Raw genomic sequence first — 27,845 nt, forward strand, 5'->3', positions numbered from 1 at the left:
CTCTACTTGGTGAGGACTTATCATTTAAGATTTAGCTGAGGGTTGCCCTTTGGGGAAGTTTCTCTGTCTCCCCATCCTGTAGCCCCTATCTTGGCCCACCTGGGGTTACTTCAACTTCTGCAGGGTCCTGTGAAGAATTTTGAGAACTATATAACATGTTGTTCACTGGTTTGATCTCTTGTTTTGGTTTGAATTTGGATTGTCTGCCCAAAGGCTCATGTTTTGAGGGCTTGGTCTCCCATTGCAGCAATGTTCACAGGTAGGACTTTTGGGAAGTGACTAGCTCAGGAGGGCTCTAACCTCATCAATGGATCAATCCATTGATAACAGAATGGATTATTGTGAGGTGGTGAAAATTTTGGTGCTGGGAAAATGATGGAGGAAGTAAGTTGCTGGGGGTGTGCCCTGGAGGGGGATTTCTTGTCACCAGCCCCTTTTTCTCTTTCCCTCTTCGCTCCCTGACTGTCATGAGCTGAGCAGTTTCCCAGGGCCATGCCCTTCTGCCATGATGTTCTGCCTCACCTCAGGCCCAGAGCACTGAAGTCAGTCAACCATGGACTGAAACCTCTGAAATCATGATCTGAAATAAATATTTCTTCCTCTCAGTTGTTTTGCTCCGGTATATAACACAGAGACACAAAACTTACTAATAGACTCTCCTTGTGTCTGGGCTCCTGGAAGACCAGGATGGTATCTTTTTATGGCACCAGGGCAGTCCTGAGTCAGAATAAAAGGTCAGTGCACTTTTGTTAAGGGACATCACCAGTTATGCATGCAAAGTTCTGGAGCTCTGGAGTACATTCTTGACAAATTTCTGTTTCTCATTCCCCACATTGGGTCAAAAGATGCTCTTCCTGGGATGGAGGGACTACTTCAGCATGCTCCTAGTGGTGGCTCCTGCAATGTTTTGTAGATGCCGATGGATGATACATCAACATAATATTTTAAAAGCCTGTCTCCCTCTGTCCAATCACTTCTACCCTGGGCACTTCCTGATCTGGGTCAAATTTCTACCCTGTGGTCTCCTAGTACTTTTTGCTTCCAGCTTTCACCCTTGCAATTTTACATTTACTTTTGTGTTTATGTGATTAATGTCTCTAGACATATTGTAAGTTACTCACAAGGATATATGTTCCATGAAGCCAGGAATTCAATTTGTTTTGCTCTATCATATCCACAATTAATGTTGAAAGAATGAATGATGATGTGAGGTCATGCATGCCGAAGACCTGGTCGTTAGACCGGGTGAGAAATAGGAGCCAGTCTGAAAGGTACAGGTCCTAAAATGGTAATGATTAATCTTAGCTGTCAACTTGACTGGTACATTTGAGCCAGATAGTTGGTCAAACATTATTATGAAGAGTGTTTTTTCCATGAGGGTGTATTTTTGTGAACAAGATTAACATATAAATTGATTGACTTTGAATAAAGCAGATTGACTTCCATAATGTGGGTGGGCTTCATCTAATCAATTTAAAGATTGAATAGAACAAGAAATTGACCTTTCTTTGGGCAAGAGATTAGCTCTGCCAGCAGACAGGCTTTGGATTGAACTCAATTATCAGTGCCCTTAGGTCTCCAGCCTGTCAGCCCATCCTGCGGATTTTTACCCCTGCTAGTCTCCAGACTACCAGAGTCAATTCCTTAAAAGAAGTCTCTTTCTCTATGAATACATACAGGGAAAAGTGGGTTACTTTTCCCTGTAGAACTCCCACTACTCAAACTCTGAAGTTTACATGCTGTCCTGATGCATTGGGTTTTATTCCGTATGTACCCTGAACTTTATCTCTGGAGAGGTTGGTTCCCACTCAGGGGACAGGAGAAGTTGCCCTGTCAACCTGACTCAATACCCGGAGCTGCAAGTTCATTCAAGATTTTTGGGGAAAAGTGACTTATATATTACAACATAAACTAGAACTCAGAGTGGTATATATTGGATACACTAAACAGGGAATTTCAGAGGCACAGATTAGCCCTCTGCCAGTAGATTCCTTTTTGGGATTGCCTAACTTGAGTCTCAGAATTCCTTAGTACAGATGATCCCCCACTTGCAGTGGGGTCCTGTCCCCCCAAGACCATCTTCAGTTGAAAAGGTCAGTAAGTCAAAAAATTCATTTGATACACCTGACCACACATCTTGCTCAGCAACACCACACATGGTAGAGTGCCCAATTTCCCCTTGTGGTTGAAGGGCTATCAGGGAGTCCAGCATCATGACAGAGGACTGGACCTCATATCATTAGCCTGGGTAAAGATCCAAGTTCAGAATTTGAAGTACCGTTCCTACTGAATGAGTATTGCTTTTGTACAATTGCAAAGTTGTAAAGTCCTAAATCGACCATTGTAAGTTGAAGACCATCAATCAGTATAATATGATGAGAAGCAGCATCAGCAAGAGAGGAAAGAGAGAGGAAATTTTAAAGGTGTATTTCTGCAATCCTACTCTGTGAGCACAGTGGAGGCTCCACGGTGGAGGCTGGTGGGGAAAATGGAGAAGGGGTGATGACAACAGTCCAGGAGAGTGGGATGGGCCTAGGGATGGGGGTCTGTCATACATCATTTCAGGGCCAGCTCAGGCTCCTCTCCAGGATTTTCTTCCTGACTCCCCTGAAAGTGAACTTTTCCACAGTCCTCTATACTCTGGAGCACCTGTCATCTGGATTTATGGACTGGACAGCCTTAATTCAAAATTCCCCAATTCGAAGTACTTCTCAAACTTCTTAAGCTCTGCAAATGGAAAATCCCATATCCGATCTCATTTGATGGGTCACAGTTAACATGAAAGTGGGGCAGGCCAAATACACCCTCCAGCTCCACTTGCTGTCCCTTTTTTTCCCTTCTTTTTCGCTTACTTTAAGAATCACTAATTCCATAGGTCACGCAATACTTTATTCATCTCCCACTCGCTCTGCTGTGGACGTCACCTCTAACGTGAGGGTGTGATGATAATGGTTGCCTACATTTCAGAGACTTGAGGGTCTTTTTGTAGAAATCACTGCCTCTTCACTTACGACTGCACAGGTGTCCCATAGTTGACCTTTTGATTTCAGAGGGGCAGAAGCTTCACCTGTAGATCATACTAATGCCACCATTTTCTGAACATGCATTCCATGAGAGATTATGCATACTCAATTGATTACTTCACCTCCAAACACTTTTTCAGCCTGTTTCATTATTCCATAACTATCTTTAAATCCTTCCTCAGGTAGGTGGATTTGTGATCTAGCTTTCCCACCTCCACACTTGACTGCCTTGCCAATAAACTCTTGTGCTTTGCAAAACTTGTTTCAGGGATTGGCATAGCTGGTGGCAGGCAAAATCAGTCTGGTTTGGTAAAAATAAAACAAAGACACACTAAAAATATTGTCTAAAATCACTGTCAGGTTATGTATATAAAGTATATGAAAGATAAATGAGTTTTATGTTTAGACTTGAGTCCCATCCCCAAGATAGCTTATTATGCAAGTATTCCAAAGTTTAAAAAATCCAAAACACTTTGATGCCAAGCATTTTGGAAAAGGATACCAAATCTGTATAGCAATTTGTTCCAGAGTATACAGGGCTAGACTTGGAGCTCTCTGAGCACAAACTGTGGGCCTTATTCATCTTTAATTTTCTGTTGTGGGTCCTTGGCAAATCATTGTTGCTTGAAAGATGGAATGACTGGCATCAAATGTCTGGCACTGCCACTAACTGAGAAAGCAAATGCAAGAGTTGGAACATATTTGGAAAGAAAGATACTACACTCAAACATATCCCTTATCATTTTATTATTACTCCTACTTATTATTATTTGACCTAGTAATTTCTCTTCAAAGGTCCAAAAAGTTAAAGTAGTTCTATTATCTGCATTTTAAATGACACAATTTTGAACCAGGAAATTCTTAAGCAATGAGGATTTAGTTGTCATTGAATTACCTCTCATCTATTAGAACATAATATATTTTTAAAATAATAGTTCCCCAGAACAGAACAACTTAATGTGGTAGGTTTATATTGTTTTAGTATAATTAGTTTGTAATGTTGTGGCTACTTACTGGACATGCTCAATTTCATCATTTTTTCTAAAGTCAGTCCACAGAACTCAGGCAAAAACATTATAAGCCAAAGCTTTGTCATTTCAAAAGAAAGTCTTACCTTCCAGGTTCAAACAGAAGGACAAGAGTGTGGCTAATTGCCATGTGCATAATTTTTCGGGGTTAATGTAGGCTAAGTGTTTTGGTGGGAACATTTCTTCCCCTGCATCCTTATTTCATTGTTTGAGTCTTGGACATTTAATCCATTCATATCTTAAAATATGAATGAGAAAAGTTGTGCTTATCAAGTTTCCAGATATTCCAAAAGTTACAAAGAGCGTTGTCCAAGGGCAAGCAGCATTTTGATAACAATCCCAATGGTTCAGGTGTCCCCTCTCTGACTTAGTAATTCAAGTCTCTTGTTTCCTTACCTCAGCACCTTCTTAAAGCTATGCAGTGGATGCTGGGAGTAGAAAATGCATAATGCTTTTTACAAGACTTTCTCAGATTTGAAAATATCTAAACAACAAATATAGAAATAGCAAATTATCTCCTTTTGATATCACTTTGCCAGAATGGTCTTTTAAAACAGAATGCAATAATGGTATATTTTATACCCCTCCTTATTTTATGTAATAAATCGTAAAATATACATTTAGCATACTAACAACAATAAAAAAATGCTTCTATTTTAAAAGAAAAGAAAGGCTTTTGCAATCCTGCACCTCAGCCTTTCCACTTTGCATTTAACATGTCAAAATCACTATGTGAATATGGTTTTTCAATTCATCTTCTTAAATCTACCAAAACACCCAAGAGGTGAGAAAAAGAGTGGGGGGAGAGGAATTAAGAACACTTACCGCTGGGGTGAAGCGAGGACCCCAGGATGACAGAACAGAAGCAGAGTCCGAGGCAGTGGAGGGAGCCTTAGACAAATTCTGGTGAGACCTCGTTGCAGGACGAGAGGGCCTCAGACAGGCCCCTGCTGCCTTCGGTGCCTATTCCTGGCGTCATCTGCAGAAGTCAGCTTCAGAGCTCTGGAGGGGAATCTGGCTTCAGAGAATCCTAGCCTCAAACTGCATTTGGGGAACTAAATGACTGGCTGCTGGGTCACCTGGACCCCAATGGCGAGGATTCCCCGTGCCAGAACAGGGCTCCCTTGGGGAGCACTCTCTGTAAAGTCCCTTCTTACTCCTGATAACATAATAACAAAAGTTGCCATTTATTGTGTTCTTATGGTGTCCCAGGAATAATGTGGGTCTCCGATCAGCCAGTTTTCCATTATTTAGATCTGTCACTAAATGTCACTTTTAGGTGGATAGTCATTATAAAAAGGCAGAAACAAACCCCTCAGATCCTTTGGAAATGGAGCTGTGCAGTATTTCAGAGGAAAGGAAACACAGTGTTTCTATCATTTGATCATATTTGAGGTTTTCACGTGGATTCAAGACAACCAGTTCCAATGCACACAGACACGTCCAGGTGCACACATGTATACACACACTCACACATAGTGTATCTTGCTTCATAAAAAAAGAAGCCTTAAGCTTTCTGTGCACACTTCCTGATCTAACTAGGTCAGTGCTCAGTATCACCTTCAATTGAAACACTGTGAAGCTCTAATTAAATAGCACCTTTCAGGGTTTTAATTTTATAAATGTACATTTGTTTTTCTAATATCTGTTTCCCCCAATTTTAAGTTCTGCATCTGCCAAACATCCCTTCTTTCCTTCCTCCCTCCTTTCTTCTTCCCTGCCTCACACCTCACTCTTTTCCTTCTTTTCCCTCTTTGCTTACATTCTTCTCTCCCTCCCTTCTCCTCACCCTTTTTCTCTTTCGCTCTCTGTTCTTTCCTCTCTCCTCCTCTTTTTTTCTCCTCCTTCCTCTTCCCTCCCTTTCTTTGTAACATCTCCCCCACTACTGGGTGCACCATGCCCAGAGGTATCATGTTGATACTCTCACACGTAAGTCCATTAATGGAGGACTGCTGGCAGAGACAGGTCCCTGCAGCGCCATCGCCTTGCAGAAGGGAACCATACATGCACCTGTATGCACTTGGGGTCTTCTTACTTTAGGGAGAGCAGGTAGGGTCTTTCTTATGACTGGGCTGTGAACACATCCCCAGCAGCTCCCATCCATAAATATTGAATCCTTGGCTTGGTATGCACCAGCTAGCAGAGAAGACTTGGAGGAGTCTGAGTTATTACTGGGTCCCAGGCATCATGCACACGGGTACATATGATAATAAGGAGGTGCATGTGTGGACTTGATATGGACCCAGACGATACCTAGAGGGTCTCGTAAACATGCATATCCAAGGACAACCACACTAAATATCACCTTCCTCTGAGTTTTATGATCGCTGTTGACTGGGTTCACCATGCTTTTGTGCTGAGCTTTCAGTTAGCAGAAGCCAGCCCTCATAAATCAAGCTGTGTATGACAAGATAGCAAGGAAAGTGACAGGATTTGCATTATCAGCTGGGAGGGATTATAGAAAGGAGTTTAATTAGAAATTGGGAGTGACAGGTAGAGGACACATGTTTTTTGTTATTTTATGATGGCTGTGCCCAATATCCTTTCATTTGTGGTAGTACAGAGGTGCGGCAACTTCAAATTACACAAAGCCCTTGCAATTGATGCACGTGTGGGGGCCAGGGAGGGGAAGACGGGGGGCCAGAAGATCTTTGTTTCTTTCACAAATAATTGCTGGGTGGTCTTATAAATCATATTTCTGGCATCATTCAGACCTAGAAACAGTGAAGAGATCACAGAATGTCAGGTTATGACTGGGCCAGTAGGTAATGGATTTTTTTTTTAAATACAAGGCAGAACTTGGTTAAATGTTGACCTCTCACGCTCCCCTGAAAAGAAATGAAGATACAAATACATTCATCCCATATAAAATTGAATTTTCTTTAATTGGATGGGAAGGAGGAATAGCAAGTTTTCATTGTAGAAATAACCTTCAAAGGCCCAGATGGTTGTTCCCACTTGCACCATCCAGGAAAACTCACAAATATTTGGATGTGATGGGCTTGCGGGGAATTATGAAGACTGGGTGAATTTATGGCTTGGGAGGGTTTGTTCTCAGGGCAGCTGTCGGGCAGTAACTCAAGCCGTTTCTGAGGCATCAAATCAGCAACACACCAAGGAAGGTGCATAGACGTGCCCAGTCACTGGTGATATTTTGTTAAAGATACATGCAGAAATCAGTATAACTTTCCACTTGCAATTTCAAAAAAATAAAAAATTTAAAAAAACTCAGCAGCTAAGGACCCTCCAAATCTCTATTGATAATAAATCAACACATGCTGACAATCTCACTAAAACAGGTAAAGAAAATAGCACTATTTTAAGGCAAAGAAAACCTGCCCAGACCAGTCGTTCTATTTTGAGACTTGTCGTTCAACCTGGGAACTGTTGGCACAGCCCTGGAAACCTCAGTTATCAGGAACACGGTCAGTCCTCCACAGTGTAGTGCTGGCTTTGAATTTCCAGGCTTTCAAAACTGATCCTTTTAAAAGCAAGGCAGGGGGGCTAAAAGATTCCGAGACAACAGCAGGACAAGGATGTGGTGGTGTGCCACCTTTGTCCGTTTGCTGTTTGCTGGGAGTGAAATATGCAACCACTTGCAATTTGAGACAAAAGGTGGATCATGCTGAGGTCTCAGTGGAAACATGTTGATGAATAGAGTGGATCTAATCCAAAGAGGCATAAACACTAACCTCAGCTCATTCAGACAGACTTGCCAAGCTAGGTTGGTGAGCTCCCTAATCAGTGGATGAGAACAGCTGAAATTTCTGTTCTTTCTTTAGGCTGCCAAATATTTAGATACACACACATTCACATATTATGTGGGTTTCTGTGTGTGTATATGCAGGCCAAGAGTAGAACGAGATGAATTAGAATCAGAAGGAGTGTTGGAAACTGGAGACAGAGGTCTCTTGAAACAACTGTGCGTGTATGTGTGTTTTGTTTGGCCGTGTGTGGTGAAGTAGAGGGGAGCATTGGACTTTCCATCTCAAGAGACCTGGGTTTTAATGTCAGCATGGTCTTTTCTAGATATGCATTCACTGGCAAGTTTTTCAAATATTCCCATTTTTCTTTTCTTTTTCTTTTTTTGTAAATAGGATTTAAAGTGAATGCCCACCTCGCACCATTTTTAAGGGTTAAACTACACACTTGAATGCCTGACCCCTAAAAGGTGTGTGTTCAAGTTCAGCAGTTGTCTTTGGTAATTTTGGTTGAGGACAGGCAGGTATTTTAATATTCTGTCCCTTCACAAAATTACTTATTACTTTTGCTATTGATAATATACAGAGAGAAGAAATCAGAGATTGCAAAAAAAGACTTATTTGATTGTAGTCAGAAAGGGTAACATCCTCCCCCCTGAATTATTTTGCTTTTCTTCCTTTAATCTCAATGATGTGGTTACTTTTTTTTCCAGGTAGTTAAGAAAAGTCAACATTGTTGAAGGCTGTTTATACTGCTTCACAATTTGGGGCAAGAAACCTCCATCCCATCCTCTAGCCCTGGGCTTAACTTCATCCAACCCACATAGTCAAAGGATAAACAAAAGAGTTTATGATTCTCTTTCAGCATCTTCTAAATTGTTTCATTTTGTTTAAGTGATTTTTTAAAAATCATGGTAAAATATACATGATATAACATGTACCATTTTGAACATTTTTACACTGGAAGATTCAGAGACCCTAAGTACTTTCACAATGTTGTTTGCCCATCACCTCTGTCCACTTCCATGACTTACTCATTATTCCAAACATAAGCCCTGCACTTATTAAATAATAATTCCCCATTCTGCCCTCCCTGCCACCCCTGGAAGCCTTTATTATACTCTCTGTCTATGAATTTGACTATTCTAGGTATCTCATATAAGTGCAAATCATAGAGTATGTGTCTATTTCTGACTGGCTCATTTCATGTGGCATAATGTTCCATGTTGCTGAGGTGTCAAAATTCCATTTCATGTTGTGGCTGGGTTACAATCTATTGTATGTATATATCACATTGTGTTTAGCCATTGATAGTGAATGAACATATCAGATGCAGTTCTGTATTTGGAACAGTGTGAGCAAGGCTGCTATGCATGTGAGAGTCCACGTGCAGGTTTGTATTCCTGCTTCTAATTCCTTTGGGTGTATATTTACCCAGAAATGGAATTGCTAGATCCTATTATCATTCTATTTAACTTTTTGAAGGATTACTTACCTGTTTTTCACAGAGTCTGTACTATTTTATACTCCCACTGGCAATGCCTGAGGGGTTTAATTCTTACACATTCTCCCAAATACTTGTTATTTTCTGTTTTTGATAACAGCCATCCTAATGGGTGTGAAGTGGTATCTCATAGTGATTTTGATTTGTAGCTCCCTAAAGGCTAACGTTGCAGATCATCTTTTCATGTGTTTGTTGAGCATCTGTTTGTCTTTTTTGGAGAAGTGCCTATTCGAGTTTGCTGCCCAAGTTAAAATTTTTGATGTGGCTTGTTTGTTGTTGTTGTTGTTGTTATGGAATTATAGGAGTTCTTTATATATTCTGAATATTAATTCTTCACTGGATATATATTTTGCAAATATTTCCTCCATTCTGAGTTGTCTTTCATGCATAAATATTTTCAATTTTGGTGAAGTCTAATTTATCTCTTTTATCTTTTGTGGCCAATTTTGTTTAAATGATTTATTATAAAACAGCATTTATTGTTTCTGATGTGCCCTTGAGGAGACAAGCCCCCTTCCTCTGTGGAAGGTTGACTTTAGAAACTCAACAGTGCAGAGTGACCTTGCTGATCCTGCTATTCAGAGCACTCTGTGCCCAACCCCAACTGACACAAATAATGCTGCTGTTTCTTGGCATCTTCATTTGGACGCCAATCATCAAGTGGGGAGTTTAGTTGAACAATAAAGACCACTGTTTTCATGCTGGCCTTTGTGTTTTTAGCAACCGAAACATCTTGGGAAAATTTTCCCAATGATTCAGTAATTTAATTTAATAGTATGTTTCATTTCATTCAAACAAAGTAACTATAATTGCATAAGCAACAACATGTAGAAATATGCAGGCATGTGTTGATTATTACAAAGTTGTTTTTTCATTTAGTCATTTTTATTTAAACCCACACAATTCTTTTTGTAAAATGTAAAATGTATTAGATATTCCACACGGAAAAAAGATGAAATATTACCACACATTGGCTGCTCTCGCCTTTAATGCTCGTTTACTTTCCCGAGACAGGCAGCATTGACTTTTATTCACCCCAAGTAGGTCCTAAGCTTCTCATGCTTTAAGTAGATGATGGGAATCCACCTACTGTTCTTCGGTTCCTTCACCTTTCCTCCCAGAGCTCTCCAAAACGTAAAAGAAATTATTAGACGCTTTAGTTGACAACGCACTCTGTCAGACCATCTGCCCCAGGCAGGACCAGTTGAAATTTTAACATCACTAATTGAATTCCCCAATAAAGTGTGAACTCTGAAATTCCACACTCAGTTTCTGCTTTGCTTAATTGGGTAGATCCTGGTTCCAGTCACAACAAGAGGTGACATTACAACAGCCTCGGATGAGGAGGAGCTGCAGTAAGAACTCCAGGTTCATCATGTTGAGTTTGAGAGGCCACCTGCCAAAGAAGGAGGGTGCCGCCACTGTGAGAGGTAAGTCCTGCTCACGGCTTATGGTGCAGCTGGAGCGTGGGCCTGGTTCCATCTCCGAAGCTTGGTTCCGTGGTGAATGAGACTTTACCTCTGGCCTGTTGCTAGTAACACTGTGCCTTGGTCAGTACGTGATGGCATAACAAAGTTCCAAGGACCAGCTGGCTTACAGACAACAGAAAATTATTTTCTTGCAGTTCTGGAGGTTTAAAGTCCACAATCAGTGTATCTGACAAGGACCTGCTTTCAAGTTGTAGACGATTGTCTATTCCTTATGGTTTGGATATGAGGTGTCCCCCAAAAACTCACGTGTGAGACAATGCAAGAAGGTTCAGAGGAGAAATGATTGGGTTGTAAGAGTCTTAACCCAGTCAGTGAATTAATCCCTGATGGGATTGATTGAAGTGGTGGGTGTGGCTGGAGGAGGTGGGAATTGGGGCGTGGCTATGGGATATATATTTTTATCTGGAGGGAGGAGTCTCTTTCTGCTTCTTTCTGCTTCCTGATGAGCGAGCGGCTTCCCTCTGCCACCCTCTCTGGCCATGATGTTCAGCCTCACCTTGAGCCCCAAAGAATGGAGCTGGCCCTCTATGGACTAAGACTAAGACCTCTGAAACTATGAACCCTCAAATAAACTTTTCCTCCTCTATAACTGTGCTGGCCATATCCTTTTAGGCACAGCAACCAAAAAACTGACCAAGACACCTTACATGGAGCAAAAAGAGCTGCAGTAGTCTCTGGGTCTCTTTTATAAGGGCAATTCATCCCTTTCTTGTGGACTCCACCCTCATGATCTAATCATCCTTAAAGTCCTTCCACCAATGCAATCACATCGGAGGGAAGGCTTTCAACATATGAATGTCAGGGAACAAGAGCATTCATTCTCTAATATGCTACCAAAAAAAAAAAAAAACATAAAAAATTAAAACAACACTGAATTTAAATGTAAGACTCCTGAATTGGAATTTTTTTTAAAATTACAAGTTAGTTAGTAGTTCTTAGGTAAGCCATTTAACTTTCAGAGCCTCAGTTTCCACATCTGTGATTTAGAATTACACTTTCTTCACTATTTCCTTCAATGCTTTGTAAATGCTTCTTACTTTAGAAAGGTGTCCCATGGAAGAGACTGCTCAGTGGGAAGGGCACTGGGTTCCAGTTCTTTGGCCTGGAACCAAGAACTACCAAGGTGACCTCTGAGAAGTAACTTACCCTCTCAGCATTTACTACTTTTATTAAAAATATATATACATGTAAACATACATATATAATGTGTATGAATAATAGCTGTGAAGAGCTCATGTCTGCTGTTAGTAGGTCAAATTATATAATGGATATGAAAGCAATTTTTTAAATTATGTGAAATATACAGGTTGTTACTATCCTCATGTTAATGAATGTGAGTTATTGTTACATGGCAAAAAAAAAAAAAAGAAAAAAGAAAACAAAAAGTTTTCCACAGTCTTTTATCCAGACCCTCTAGTGGTCAGTGACCTAGATTTATAAGTCAGATGGTCTGGACTGGGGATGTGGTCAATCTATCAGATGATTTTTTTTTGTGTGTGTGTGTGTGCAGGTGAAATGCAAAGACCCACAGACTGAACCCATAAAGGTATAGCTCTTGCTTTCTCCAAATCATGCTTTCATGAGACAAATGATATTAGACATCATAATTAGCATCACATATTTATAACATATATACCCTCACATATAAATAGTGTGGTATTTACAAAACAGGTAGATTTTCACAATTAAATTTTGCTGGTTTGAGAAGTTTTCATCCCATTTGCTTTTTAAATCTGAAATATGTAAATTTGAAATCTTGGCAAAGTGAACTGACATGGTGTAGTTGCGATATGTGTACATGTACATTCATTTTAATATATTGTTCCTGCGAAGTACGTTTTAGTTTGATTCTCCTTCAATTTTCAGAAGGTTTACTGCTTGTCTATTAGCTTATTTCTTACATTCTTCTTCCCAGTCTTCTATTACATGGAGGTTTTCATCTCGTGTAAGGCATTTGGAATGAAATGTTGGAGGCCTTGCTCTATATCTATTGATGAGTGGGGTCTGCCTGACAATTAATCAGTACACAGTGATCTGTTTACAGCCCTCAATAGTTAATCATTCGTGCTACAGTGTTCCGAGAAAGAGGCATTACTATTCCCTCCATTTGTCTCTGCATTTTCTTCCTATGCTCTTCTGCAGAGCACACCTGAGCTACATCTCAGTCTCCTGAAGAGTCTACTGAAGTTTACATCAGAAGTTGTTTCCGTTATTGTTTTAAAATTGCAATAATGCCACATTAACTATTGATGACATTAGAGATTCAGTACCAAGTGATGGTTATGACAGGTTTTGGCATCAGATACAACCTTGAGTCTACCACTTATTAATTGTATGTTCTGAGCAAGTAACTTATTTACCTGGCAAAAATAAATGGTACTCATTTGTACAGATTCCAGCAGCCTTGTAAACAAAGGCTTGTAATTTTCCTTTAGGTTCAGGACCTTAAGATAAGTAAGTGCTATATGCTGTAACAGATAAACCCTCATATCTAAGTGGATTAATATAGCAGAATTTACTTCTCACTCATGAAAAGCCCAGCTACCAACTTAGGCTCTGCTCTGTGTGATCATTCAGGATCAAGGATGACAGAAAATATGCCATCTTCAACAAATATCCTCCAGGGTATCAACATCCCATTGTGTTGGGGACTGTGCCAGCCAGAACGGCGCCTGATCACATCAGTGGTGGGGAGGTTAATTGACATAAGCGCACTCAGGTGATTTATCACTGGCCGTATTCAGTTAAGTTCATGCGCACAATGTGTGCACAGGTGTTCCCAAGCACGCCTGCTCGGGTCTGCACGTTTTGACCCTTGCCATGATAGGGCAGCTGGCTCCTCGCCTGATGGCAACTGGTGTGGCCCCGCCCCCCGCCTCCTGGAGGGAATATAAGCGGGCAGTGGGCGGGGGCGCGGCAGTAAGAGCAGCAGCCAGCAGAAAGAAGCGGAGTAGAAGCCACTAGCAGAAAGGAAGAAGAAGCGGCAAGCAGATACAAGCAGCGAGTAGGGGCAGCAGTGGAAGGCAGATCACAGAGCGGAGAACTGAGAACACATCTTTAGGTTGCAGATCACAGATCGCAGAACGCGGGACACATCACTAAAGCACCTCAGATAGACACACCCTTAGTTCACAGGATGCAGGATGCACCTTTAAGAAGAAGCAGCAGAACTAAGAAGATATAGAAAGTGTAGTCTCTCTCTCTTAAGCAAAGTCTCTCTCTCTCTCTCTCTCTCTCTCTCTCTCTAAGAAAAGACTTTCTTCCTCAATAGCCCAGGGAACAAGCGAATAAGCAAGAAAGCAGCCCACTAAAAGAAAGATAGAAGCAGTTCGTTTCCAGTCCATCACCAATAAAGACCCACATAAATTGTTGCTGCAGGCGGTGACAAATACCCGCAGATTTGGCACTGCAAAGAGTCAGTGACACCATTGGAGGAGGGACAGAGCAAGGGAAGATAGAAATATTTTCATTTGGGACATCTTCATGAACAAGCTGAAAATGTTGTACTTATCTTCCACCCAGTTTTCCTTGACCACTGTCCAAGTAACAACTAGGAAGATGTCAAAGGAGAGTGGGAAATATAGTTTGGTGATGTGTCTAAAGGGAAAGAGAAGTAGTTTTGTTGAATACCTCCTCGGTGTTTGCCACAGTGGGTGATATGAGAGAAATACATATGGTGCTTAACCCAACTTGTAGTCTAGTGGAAGAGACAAGAAAAACATATAGGAAACCATCCAAGAATAATTGTGTGCTTAATTTTACAGTACTGACCCAACACTAGGGGCAATGTAAGCAGAAAGATGTGTGTGCTGAATTAAGTAGGAAAGATTTTTCCGGAGGCGATCGAGTGGACATCTGGTGTCAATCTTGAGTCTGGAAGGACAGACTAGTAAGATTTGGACACAGGAGTGGAGGGGAAGAGTATTTGGATAGACTTGCTTGGATAACATAAAATTTATCCTGAAGATTTTATTAAGTCTCATATATGCATACTTCATATAGGTAAGGAAAGAAAAGTCAACACCACTCTGGTAAGATGATAATTCTCCTAAACTGATCTAAGTCCTTAATTTTATGTGCAGCCTGATGGCACATATTGCTTTATAAGCTTAGATCAATATATCCACAAAATGCAGACCCTTAGACATAACCTGTGGCATTCCAGACATGGTGGATGTGACTTGTTAAGTACCTCCCACCTCTGACTTGAACACTTTACCTGAACAGTTATACACGTCACAATTTTAACATGTTCAAAAATAGAGCATTTAACTCACCCTGACACCCAAATCTGTTCCCCATCTCAGTAAATTGTACCTCTAGGCAATCCTTTGCTCAGGTCAAAAACCCAGGACTTGCCCTGGGTGCCTCTCTTTCATGCTTCACAAAAACTTCATCATTAAGTTCTGCTGCTGTGTCTTCAAGATATATTCTGGGTCCAATTATATCTCACCTTCCTCCCAACTAAAACCCCAGTCTGAAGCTCCCTCTTTCTACCCTTGTGTCCTTCAAAGCACTTTCCACAGGGCAGGTAACATACTTTTTAAAACTTAAATTACAAGACTTTTTTCCCCAGTTCATAACTCTTCAATGATTTTCTATAGTATTCAAAGTCAGATCCAAAGTTCTTTCTTACACTGTGCTAACTAATCTCCTGTCAGTCTCACTCCTGGTCAATTTGGCCATTACACATAGGAACTCCTTGGGACTTTGGCATTTATTGTTCTTTCCGAATGAAACTATCTCCCATCAGAAGTTCACTTCCTACCCTCATGGCAGGCCATCGAAATGTCAGTTTTGACATAGACCTTCCCAAATGTTAGGGTTTAGATATGAGTTATTCCTCAAAAGTTCATGGGTGAGACAATGCAATATAGTTCAGAGTTGAACTGATTGGGTTATGAGAACCTTAGCCTAATTAGTACATTAATCCACCTGAATAGATTAACTAGGTGATTACTATAGGCAGTTAGAATGTGGCTGAAGGAGTGGGTCATTAGGGTGTGCCTTTGAAGCATGTGTATTGTTCCTGGTCTTCAGTGTCTCTGCTTCCTGGTGTGATATCCTGAGCTACTTTCCTCTGCCATGCCCTTCTGCCATGATGTCCTTCCTCACCTCTGACCCAGAGCAACAGAGTTGTCCATGTATGGATTGAGGTCTTTGAAACTGTGAATACCAAATAAACACTTTTCCTTCTCTAAAATTTTTCTTGCAGGTCCTTTGGTCACAGCAGTGAAAGAACAAAAACAAAACAAAAAACAAACAAAAAAATCCTGACTAAAACACTGAATCTTCTGTCCAAATGACCCCACCTTGGTTACCTTCATATACTCGCCATGTTGATTTTTCTTCATGGAAATGACCTCTATATGAAATACGTATTTCTTCTTTGTACTTTTTTGTTTTCCCCAAGAATTCATGGGGACAGGGTCCTCATCCATTGTGCCCATCTCTATCCCCTGAATTTATTTAGGACAGTGCCTGAACAGGACAGATGCTCAATAAACATTCCATCAGTGAAATAAATAAATAATGTATTTTGAAAGAGATACTGAGTAATTTTAGTCTTTGAAGTCTACAGTGTATCTTTAATCTCCTCCTAAACCTGGATCAAACATGAAACACTGATGGTCTCAGAAGAGCTGAAATGCATACAGAGAAGTACAGTGATATTTTTTCCAGTACTGGGGACAGTGACAGGGTCTTGTGCATGCAATGTAAGTGCTCTACTACTGAAGTACAGTGATTTTTAAATAGCGTTAGACTATGTTCTGCTGAGTTCTGGATTTTCCTCATGTGAGGTTGCCTGGGGTAGAGACCCAGGACTGGTAGTCAGAAATCCTGTGTTTTGGGCCCTGCTTTGCCTCCAAATCCATCTTTTCTACTTGAACTGTTATTTCTTCATACTTCAAATAAGAAGGTTGACCTACTTGACCTCTTTGTAAGGATCCAACCAAATCTAATGTGAAAGAAAATGCAGTCATTAAAGTTGAGACTTTCTAAAGTGGAATCTGAAGATTGCATCCATTGCTAAAAATCAAACTGCATAACGTTTTAGTAGATTTGAATAAATAACTGAAGTTAGTATCAGTTCACTGTCTGTCAGCATCTCTCAGCTGTCAGTAACCTAGTTGACCAAACAATGAGAACAGGTCTGCCTTTAGCATTCCACCATCCAATGAACTGCCCCCAAAACAATGTTTTGTAGAAATCTATAAAAATCCTCTCCCACTCTTTCTTGCTTTAGGGGATACTATTCCTTGATGTCCTGATTTGGTGCATCCAGATTGCAATTCTTTGTTCCCCAAATAAATGCTATATTCTTTGACCTCCCTGTCCTTCTTTTTAAAAAGTTAATTTAACTGGTTTATCTTTTAGTTAGTTTAGTTAATTTTTAAAGATTGATATCTATATCTATATCTATATATAGATATAGCTAGATTTACAAATATGTAAATGTTTTGAGATGGATATGCTTACCCCGATTTGAACATCATACAATGCTCACATGTATTAAAACATAAATACTCCATAAATATATTCAATTATTAGGTCAATTAAAAAATAAAAAATATTAAAAGGGGAAGATAATATTCTATTCAAAAATTATTTAATGAAGAGTATATCATCAGCATTCATTATCAGAAGTGAAACCACTAGTAGGTTCATATATAAAGTATATATACCAGCCTATACTTTATATTACATATATATATATATATATATATATATATACACACACACTTTATCTTGTCCAAGGCTACACTCCTAGAAAGTTGCATCTTTGGAAACAGAACTCAGAAATCTTGAGCACTGATCTCAAATTCGTTCTGCTTTCTTATCCCCTGAGGGATGCAGGAGTTGTTTCTGCAGCTCTGCAAGCCTCTGCTTTGCAATAGGTGCCCCACCTTGAAGTCCACGGGTCAGGAAGGTGGGGGAAAGAGCGTTATAATGCAGAGGAGGGCACCGGCAAGCAAGCTGGGTCCCCCTGAGGATGAGCTGAGCTCTGTCAGGTCTTATTTCCTGATCTAGGTGGTTTGCGTTCTACAGTAGAAATTGCATCTTTTGCCACGGAGCTAAGCACACACCAGGGTGAATTATGTTCTCTGGCAGACAATGGCTTGAAGCTGGGCATGCCTTACACAATTAAGACAGTTAAGAGAAAGGGTCTGTTACAGAAAAAAAAAAAAAAAATGGCATTGAGGTAGTTCATAGTTGTTCCCTTGTTTGCTGTCCCCTGAGCCAGACACCTGTGGAGTTGAAGAACTTGATGTTCCTGGAGACTTGGAGAGAGATGGGGTGAGAATGTGACCTGGGAAGAGGGGCCGGAATTACCACTTCTTGTTCTTTGAACTAGAGAAACCAAAGGTGGACTTTGCCTGTGCCCATAGCTCCTGCCTGTATTTCACCCTCAAACCTTAAGTTAAAACAGGGCTGAGGGTTTGCTGGGGACTAACTCAGACAGGTATGAAGTAGAAGCACAGTCAGAACCACTGTGTAGGCTGCATCGAGTCCAGAATCCTGGAAGAAATGTGCCCCCAACAGCTTCCACAGAAAGTTTCTCATTTTAATTCACAAAGAAAATCTCCACAGAGTCAGTGATGAGGATTGTTTTTCCCAGTATGATATTTTAGTTTATTGGTATTTACCATGATTATTGACTCAACTTTTATAACTATTGTCTTTTGTCATTTTCTCAGTGCCTAAGAACATAACCTAAAACATAAACTGAAATTAATAGATCATAAAAGGGTATGGGATGGGCAGAAACTATGTGAGATAAGTCAAGGTTAGAGACAAAGGGATCCACCCCAGCCTACAACTCAGAGATCTTTCTGGGGGAAGACAGATGGGATTCCTGCTTTATTTGTGTTGGGGGTGTCACTGAGTCATACATGGAATCACCAGGCGCTATAAGCTGAGGACGTCTGCCATCTCAACTGTCATAAAGACTTATAAAAAGTGGTATTCCTAAGGGAGGCCATAAACTGTGTGGTCAGCCAGAACTCAACAAATGCATTCCTCTTTATAAGGAAATTCTTTGACACAAATTACCCAGTTAAATGAATTAACACAGAAATGAACACCTCTGTTTGATAAGGACAAGGCCTACACACAAATTGTCTATTCTGCACAGAGTAATTTCTGGAACATGATTGACATACAAATGAAATCAAATAACTCTTTTCACAACTCATGGCTAACTTTGGGTTCATTTACAAGAGAGATGTTGGGCATCTTTGCAAATGTTTACACTCATCTATTTAGCCCTGCCCATGACTAAGATTATGCCAGGAAAGGTATTTGTTAAGTTTCAGGCTATAATTGGGGTTGCAGATTGCATATTTCCTCTAGTAAAGAGGAAGCCCCTCTTTTAAGGGGTCTGCTTAAGATCTGACATGCTGAAAAGAGAATCACTGAATGAATGAAAAACAGCCAAATTTGGTAGAGTGAACCTAGAATCCATCTTTACAAATTTAGTGATTTAGGCTTACTGTAGCTCAGCAAAGGAGTACATACATAGCATGAGTAAGTGCTAGTTTCCATCCCCAGCACCCAAAAATAAAAAAATAAGTAAGTAAAAAGTAGGTATCTATTACTCTAAAAAGGATTCAGTTTGATTGGTAACCTCAGGAAATAAAGTAAGACCCATGGATTAGAAGTTTCTGGAAACCAAATGCCAGCTTAGTATGATGGATTGCTGTAAAAAACAAGTTTCATGGAGGAATAATGAGTTCCCATCATCTTAGGAAAGGCTCTGTGCCAGGTATGGTTTGTAGGTTGCAGAAATATTCTCCAAATAATTAAAAATGTGTACACTGGTTGGAGTTCTAGTAGCCCACAGAGTGCAGGAAAAACTGAAGAAACAGGTCTCAAATCTCCTACAGTATGGTTCACTTTGACTATCTTTCCCAAAGGAAGAGAGGGTAAAGTGTGCAGTTGTGCAGGTTGTACACTGCACAGTTTTAGGAATTTCCATTTCCATGTGCTGAAAGGTTTGTTTCTCAAAATCAAAATGAATACTGGGGTTGGAAGGGAGTTTAAAATCAACACACAGAAAGAGGGAGAGTAATTATTTGTCAGGAAGATCGAAGAGGACATCCAACAAGGGGTGGTAAAGTTAGGTTGCCTTTTCATCCTGAAAATTTCTTCCACACATTATTTTCTTTGGTCTTCTGCTAGTGTTGAGCAGGACATGAATTATTAAACCTATACTCAGGTTTTTGTTGTTTTCAAATTATGTCGAAAGTGGAAGTATAAATCTTTTGGTGTGGAGACCAATTCCAGTGTCCAGCACCTCTTTTATCCTACTTTGCAGTACAATTATCTTTCTAAATTCTGAACTTTTATCCACTTCCTGTGGGGCTTGGCTTCTTTCCTATTGGTTTAGGGATGGCAGTGTTAAGTTGCACTATTGAAGGACTAACTGTCCAGTTCATACTCATTTTAAAAACTCTTCTGATGATTTTGCACAAATCTGCACTAATCTCTACATACTTGAAATATCTAAAATTATTCTTCTATGCTTTAAGCTGCATTGTTGAGAGCTAATGCAGTTTAGTCATTTTACATCATTAGGCAGATATTCTATTTTAGCACCTTTTAAATTACTGCTGAATAGGACTTGGGAGAAGTAGAGAAAGCTGCTGAAGTGGTGGAAACTAATGGCCACCTCCAGTCCACACCGAGGCTCAGCAGGTATTCTCCAACAACCCTGCAGCACCCCACGGGTGACTCAGTGCAGAATCAGACCCACTTTCTGTCGTGAATCACACCTCCAAAGACACTCTCCTACTACAATAAGTTCAGGCTTTCCTTTCTTGTGTTTTAGTAGTGCCAGCAAGAGGTTGAAAACTGCCAGACACAAAATTGTGGCATTGTATGTTGTCGAGTCTAACTTGCCTTCCCTAAGAGCTTTATTGAGATGCAATTTACAGATCAGAGAATTCTTTGTACCATTCAATGTTCAATGACTTTGTGTGCTTTTACAGTTAAGCAACCACCATTCACAATCCAAAACAAAACCAAACAAGCAAATAAACACCCCCCCCAACACAAAAGAAAACCCAAAACTTAACTAATGAAAACAAAAAAAAAAATCCTGTTTCTAAATTGTTGCCAATTGATTTGATTCTTACCCATCAAACACTGGGAGTATGTTCCTTTTGCTAAATGAAAGCAGATGCATATTGAAGCATGTTAAATACCTAAGATTCTTTTCTTCTCTTAAATTCTCTTCTAAGAATCAGCTAATTTTTTTTTTAATAGAGTAATCTGCAAAGACTTGGCTTCCGGATCACTTGCAGATTAATCAGTCAGTCTCTGGTCTTATAGCTGATTCTTTAAGTATGTTTAATTTTATGTGTTGATTTTCCACTCCGCCTTGTCTGTCTCTCCTGGGGACATCTGTGGGGACTGGTAAACATCCTCAAGCAATATTGCCTCTAACTGACACCTGCAGGGCTCATTTTTAAGACCTTTGCCCAGGTATGGAGATAATAGGTGTGGCGGGGAGCCACAAAATAGCCTCTCCATGCAAGGGAGGGAGAGTGGAGCTGATTCCCAGACCAGTGGGGAGGAAGGGAACCCATAAAGATCCCTCTAGAACTACCCACCTCTGAGGAATAGCCACCTCCTCTTTGGAAGGGCATTGACTTTCTAGAAAAAGAGGTAAAGGAGCTAAGCAGAACTGAGCAGATGCTCTTTACTGCTCATGGTGTGGCTTCCCCTGGGTCTTAGGGATCATCCTAACTCTGTGATCCTCAAAGACCTTCATCCAGACCAAATTGGTTGCTATAAAAACAGACTGAGGGCCCATGTGGTGGCCCATACCTGTAATCCCAGCAGCTCAGGAGGCTGAGGCAGGAGGATCTAGAGTTCAAAGCCAGCCTCAGCAATTCAGTGAGGCCCTAAGCAACTTGGTGAGACCTTGCCTGTAAATAAAATACAAAAAAGGACTGGGGACATGGTTCAGTGGTTAAGTGCCCCTGAGTTCAATCTCCGGTACCAAAAAAATAAATAAATACGTAAAATAAAAACAAAACAGACTAGGAAGGCTGAATCTTCCTTTAGGGTCTGGTTGTTTGCATTGAGAAGTGTGTATGTGCTAAAATATGAAGAGGAAAACAAGGAAAGGAGAGATAATTGCAAAATTCAGAATCCTGGGGGAATTCAGCTCCTGATAACCAGGAGAAGCACACAATTAGGTGTTGCAATCTTCTTAGTTCTTAAGATAAAGCATTTTAATTATTCATATTATATATCATGTCAATTATATTATAGGGGTTGGGTGTATAATATTTATAATATCACATATATTATACTATAAATATATAGTATTGATAATACAGATTATACCTCATAACCTAACTATATGATATACGTGTATAACCTGTATGTATTCATGCATCAACTGTTACATAAAGCATTTTACAAAATAAATAATGCATAATCTGCTAGTATTTATCCAAGGAATGTGTGAATGGCTTAACATTAGAAATTATTCATATAAATCACTACATTATTTATTAAAAGATTAAAAAACATGATTATCTTAACTGATATCAGAGACGTGATTAATCAAATGCTAAGTATTTCTTGTGAAATACTGCTTGACAGGTGAAAATTTCTTTCATAGATGGTCCATCAGGAAATGGCCGGGAGTGTGGTATTTGATGGTGGAATCTAAGAGCCGTTCTCAGTAGGGCCTGGAATAGGAGAAGTTGCCCATGGTCGCCATTTTAATGGAAGGTACAAGAAGAAAGAAGAGTAAATAAGGAAAAGTGCATTGGAAAAAATATAAATTGGCATCATTTTCTGACAATTTATCATCTATTTAGAGATTGGTTAAAAAAATAGTGGAAATTTTCAACAAGATGTTTGAATTTAAAATCAATATATGAACCAATAGCTTTGTATACTTTGTCAGTGACCAGTTTGAAATGTAATAGGAAACACATCCTTTGTACATAGTAGCATGAAAACCTATATAAAAACCTTGTTGAAAGATCAAAAGGAAACAGTAAATTTAGAGACATGATAACGTTTCAGAAAACAAATACTCAATATTTGTTTATTCAACAAATATCTATTAAATCCATACTGTGAGCAAAGCTCTTTTCCACATACTGAAGACAATGCAAGAAAAAAATAATTCTGTGATGGGGGGGTGACAGGTATTAAAGTATGTCATACACTGATAAGTGTTACAGAAGGAAAATAATGTGTGGAAACAGATCCATAATGCTGGACGAAGGGTAAGGTTACTATTTAATTAGATTTTCATCAACAAGTCCTAATCCGGGAGTTTGCACTTCAGTGAAGACAGTAGCTGTGTTGTAGGAAGCCTGTGCAGGTGGTTGGAGAGGGTGTGCCCAGTGAGTTGTGAGCAGACACCATGAGCATCAGAGAGCAGGGCAGGGGAGGTGCCAGGGGCCAGATGGTGCAGAGCTATGGGACTCCTCTGAGCACCTGACTAGTTTGGGAGTGATGATAGACACTCAGTGGAGGAGTGAGATGATCTCATGCCCATCCTGGGAGGACCACACTGGCCACCACATGGATGGATGACTGAATGTGGAGATGAATCCTGGAAGCAGCAAACCCGGATAGGATACAGACTGGGATCAAAGTTGCATGATCAGACATGATCAGATTCTGGTTGTGCTTTAAAGGGATAGCCAAGAGCAAAGGGAATTGCTGATGATGTGGATTTGGGCAGTTCAAAAGAGGAGTAGTAGTCAGGGATGTTTCCGATGAGGTTCATTCCTAGCAAATGGAAGGTGAACTTGCCATTTACTGAGGACAAGGTCATAGCAAGGGTGGTAGTGGAGTCGGGGGCAAGGAGCAAGCTCCATAATTGGTGAAGCATGCAATCTCTCTAAAATAATCATTAAATGCAATACCAGCCTCAATTTCAATAGTCTTTACAGAATCTGAAAAGCTGACTCTAAAATTCATCTGCAAAACAAACTAACAACAACAACAAAAATAGATCATTATCTCTCACATGCACAATCTGGATAAATTTAAGAGAGAGTTATAAAATTTTAAAAAAATCAAATATAAAAACAATTTTATGATCTTCTTCCAGGGCCAACATTATTAGGCACAATCAGTGAAAATGAAAATTCAGTTTGAGTTTTAAAAGATATACAACAAAGTGGAAGAAACTATTTGCAATACCTATAAAAAGTAATGGATAAATATCCGTAATATACAAATCATGCTGAGGTATCAATAAAATAATACCTCAGCCTCATATACAAAGAGTCTAAAAATATAAAAAGTAATTCACCGAAGGAGGACTCCTAATAATAAAGAAATTTATGAAAAGCTAGTTTTTATTTTAATGGAATTTCACTTTTAATGGAGAAATGCAAACAAAATAAAATACCACTTTTAATATAAACACGGTCTCAGATGCACATATTCTGGTGAACATCTGTAAACATCAAAGTGATTATAACAGTTGCCCCTTGAAGGGTTCAGGGACTCTGCAGGAGTTTGAATCACTCTGTCCCTTTTTATTCCACTTCCTGCTGTTTTTGTTGATAGTGATGGTGGTGATAATGGGAATATTACAATTATAATAAAAATTACTAGCAGATAAATATATACGTATCAGAATATTAATTGCTACATTAAAGTAAAACAATATCAAATGACATTTACATCCAACAGTAGTAGAATAACCAGGTACATCATGGCATAGCTTCATTATCTACTGATAAGCAACTAGTTTTTAAAAGTGACATAATGATACCTAGAAAGTTATTTGTGATGACTTTTTGATAGAAATCATGAATTGGAGAATTACATATGTTATATACTTTTGAAAGTTTAAAATCTATGTGGGGGTCACTTAAAAACCAATTTGATTTACATTTACATGATTTGGTTTCTTGAAGTCTTGCTTTGTATATTAAACTAGTAATTTGATGTCTGTTATTAATTAGATACTAACACTGTTATCTCGATAACATTTCATCTTATTTTATGCAAATTCTGTATTTTTGGCAAACGTATACCCTGCCAGTCAGTCGTTCATCCCTCAGGCAGGGGAAGAGAGTGTGGATGTAATGATGTTCTGCACTCTTGAGCTTCTAAATGGCCCACCAGACATATATCTGTCCTGTACATGAAGGCAAGTTAATACTGTGTTGGTCACTATTTTAGAAAAATTATACTACCAGTAGTACCTCTTGTGGCTGAAAAATGGCAAATATAAACACAATATACACACCTACTATAGGAACAGGATCAGACTACTTTATATTTTCTGGCACAGTTGTCTAGAAAAATATATATTTTAAAATACTAGTTATTCATCGTGAAAGGCTTCAGGGCTGTGCTGTAATCCTTCCTCCAACCTCAGGGGTGTTTAAGAAAAATGTGCTTCTTAGCCAACCTACTGCAACATCGTGTCAATGAATATATCCACCGGAGACCAACAAGGGTCTTGCTGGGTTGCCAGTTACGAATTGCTGATCTGAGAATGTTCCAAAGCATGCCAAGCCTGGCTGTCAAGATTGTGTATTTTATCACCTATAATTTACAGTCAACTGCATTAAATAATAGAAACTGGACATTCACCTATCCAAGGGCTACACATCTAGCAAGTATTTAAGCTGACAAGTCCCGGATCTGGGAGTTACCCGTGCTGATGTGATTTGCATGCATGTCAGTACTCATGGCTCAAGATCAATCTGCCTTCTGTGTTTTGGACATTGTCGGTCACGTCTAGGTGTCTCAGACTTTCCTAAGGCTTTTCCTTGCATCCTGACATGTTCCCTGTTCTGTGTTCTTCTCTAAAGCTAAGTGTAGTTGGTGCTAGATACACCTACTGCGTCCTGTAACCTGAAAACCACTAATGCAGTCTTTTAGGGAGTTAGATCAATTCTTTTTAAGCTATGAAATATTTTCAGGATAGTCAAGTGTACCTAATGAAATATTTGTCATATAAAGGCAAATTGACTCTGGAAGATTGTGATTGATAGCTACAGGTCATTAGGTATTAATTTCTATGATGCTTTTCTAAAAATTAATTAAATATTAAATTAAATAACTTACAGACATAGTGAGTAGTCTACAAGCATAAAAATATTAGGTGTAATTCTCAACATAAGGAGTTTGGGTCCCAGAGAATATTCTGTAACTAACAATTTGAAGAGAGAGTAAAAGACTCAAATCAATATTTATACCCTATCAGATTGCATGTATAGACCTCCCTTTAAGATAATAAAATTTAAAGAGGAAAATGGGAATGCATGAAATTTATCTGACCAGAGGAAGAATTTTATTTTAATAGAAATACCGGAAGTTGTAGGCAGGGATGTTACAAGGGATTTTCTGAAAATCGGGATAAAGGGAAGAAATTCAAATAGGTGCTCTCCTTTTCCTATCCCCAATGCCCTCTAATTGGTGTTTCTTGATGTCTGGATAGAGGATGTGATGTCTGGAGTGTTGATAGATATTTTGTTTCCTTGAGATTTAGTACAGTAGGCTGGGTAATAGTGGATTTTTTTTTTTTTTTTTTTTTTTTTTTAGCGCTAGAGATTGAACCCAAGGGTGCTTAACCACTGAGCCATATCCCCAGCTGTTTTTTATTTTTTATTTTGAGACAGGATCTTGCTAAGTTGCTTAGAGCCTCACTAAGTTGCTGAAGCTGGCTTTCAACTTGTAAACCTCCTGCCTCAGCCTCCTGAGCTTTTGGTATTATAGATGTGTGTTACCATACCCAGCATAATAGTGGATTTTGACATAAATGATATTTTAAGAGATGTGTCTTCAGTTTTTCTGTTAAGTATGATGATTACATAGGTATTGGTCTAAAATATTTGTTGAGTTAAGGACTTTGTGTCCTATTCTTAAGTGGTCAGATTTCTAGTTTTAAGTCACAGATGTTTAATTTTCTCATGTCTTTTTATAGGGAATTTCTATTGCTCCCAGCCCCCACCAATGTGAAACAATGATAATATAACCCCTTTCACTTTATCAAGGTTACTTATTTATATTATATTTGGCAACTAAAATCACATTTTCATTGCTTGCTTTTAGTTGGTCACAAAATTTCAAAATAATAATCCTTAAAATATTTCGATTATAGAATAATATTCACTCCAGATCCACACATTACGATTGGGTTGTAATGTAAAGGAATGTAATATCACATCATGTCACTAAACTCTTCCTGCTCAAATGTGGGACTGCTAGACTTAGGTAAAATTATTTTTATTTTCTAGGTTTTTTTTTTTTTGTCCCAGGGATTAAACCTAGGGGCACTTAACCACAGAATCACATCCCCAGCCCTTTTCATTTTAAAACGTTTTTATTTTTGGACAGGGTCTTGCTAACTTGCTTACTTGCTTTGGGCTTCACTAAGTTGCTGAGCCCAGCCTTGAACCTTTGATCCTCTTGTCTCAGCCTCCTGAGTGGCAGGGATTACAGGTGTGCACCACCATACCTGGCTAGATTTTTAATTACTCCCTATCACTCCACTTTTTATATTTCTCCATGTTTAAAATACTTTTTATATTTTTACAATGTGTTTTATTTTCCTTGATTTTCTGAAAGCAGTTTTCATTCCTTTTTGAAGGACACGCAGTGCTCTTAACGAACAGTAACATCTTCCACATCTTCAGTCTGTTACCTGTTCAATGGGTAGCCTGTTTTTCCCCTTGGAACTAATTTCTTCACTACCACCACAAAAATGATAAACATGAAGCAGTATCACAAGGTGTGCGTATTTTAAAATATTCTGTTGTACACAATGAACATGTAATTTCATCAATTAAATAAATAAATAATAAAATATTTTTTCTGCATTTTTTTCTTTCCTTTTTCCTTCCCTGCGGTTCTTCTGCTTGAGTCCTAATTTAGAGAGATGACTGTCGACCTACCGTTCCGTTGTCAGTCTGATATGCTTGATCTCAGTCTCCTATTTCTTGGCCTCCTCCATGTTTGTCCTTCTCAGATTACCTTTTTGTATTAATGGACTGTGTCTTGAATGAGCTTCACAAGTAAAACTTCCTTACGTCTTGTGTGTCTGAAATCATCTTTGTTTTGTCTTTATCATCTTGTTGACATTGTGATTGGGT

Source organism: Sciurus carolinensis, chromosome 13, assembly GCF_902686445.1.
Source record: "Sciurus carolinensis chromosome 13, mSciCar1.2, whole genome shotgun sequence".
Taxonomy (NCBI): Eukaryota; Metazoa; Chordata; class Mammalia; order Rodentia; family Sciuridae; genus Sciurus; species Sciurus carolinensis.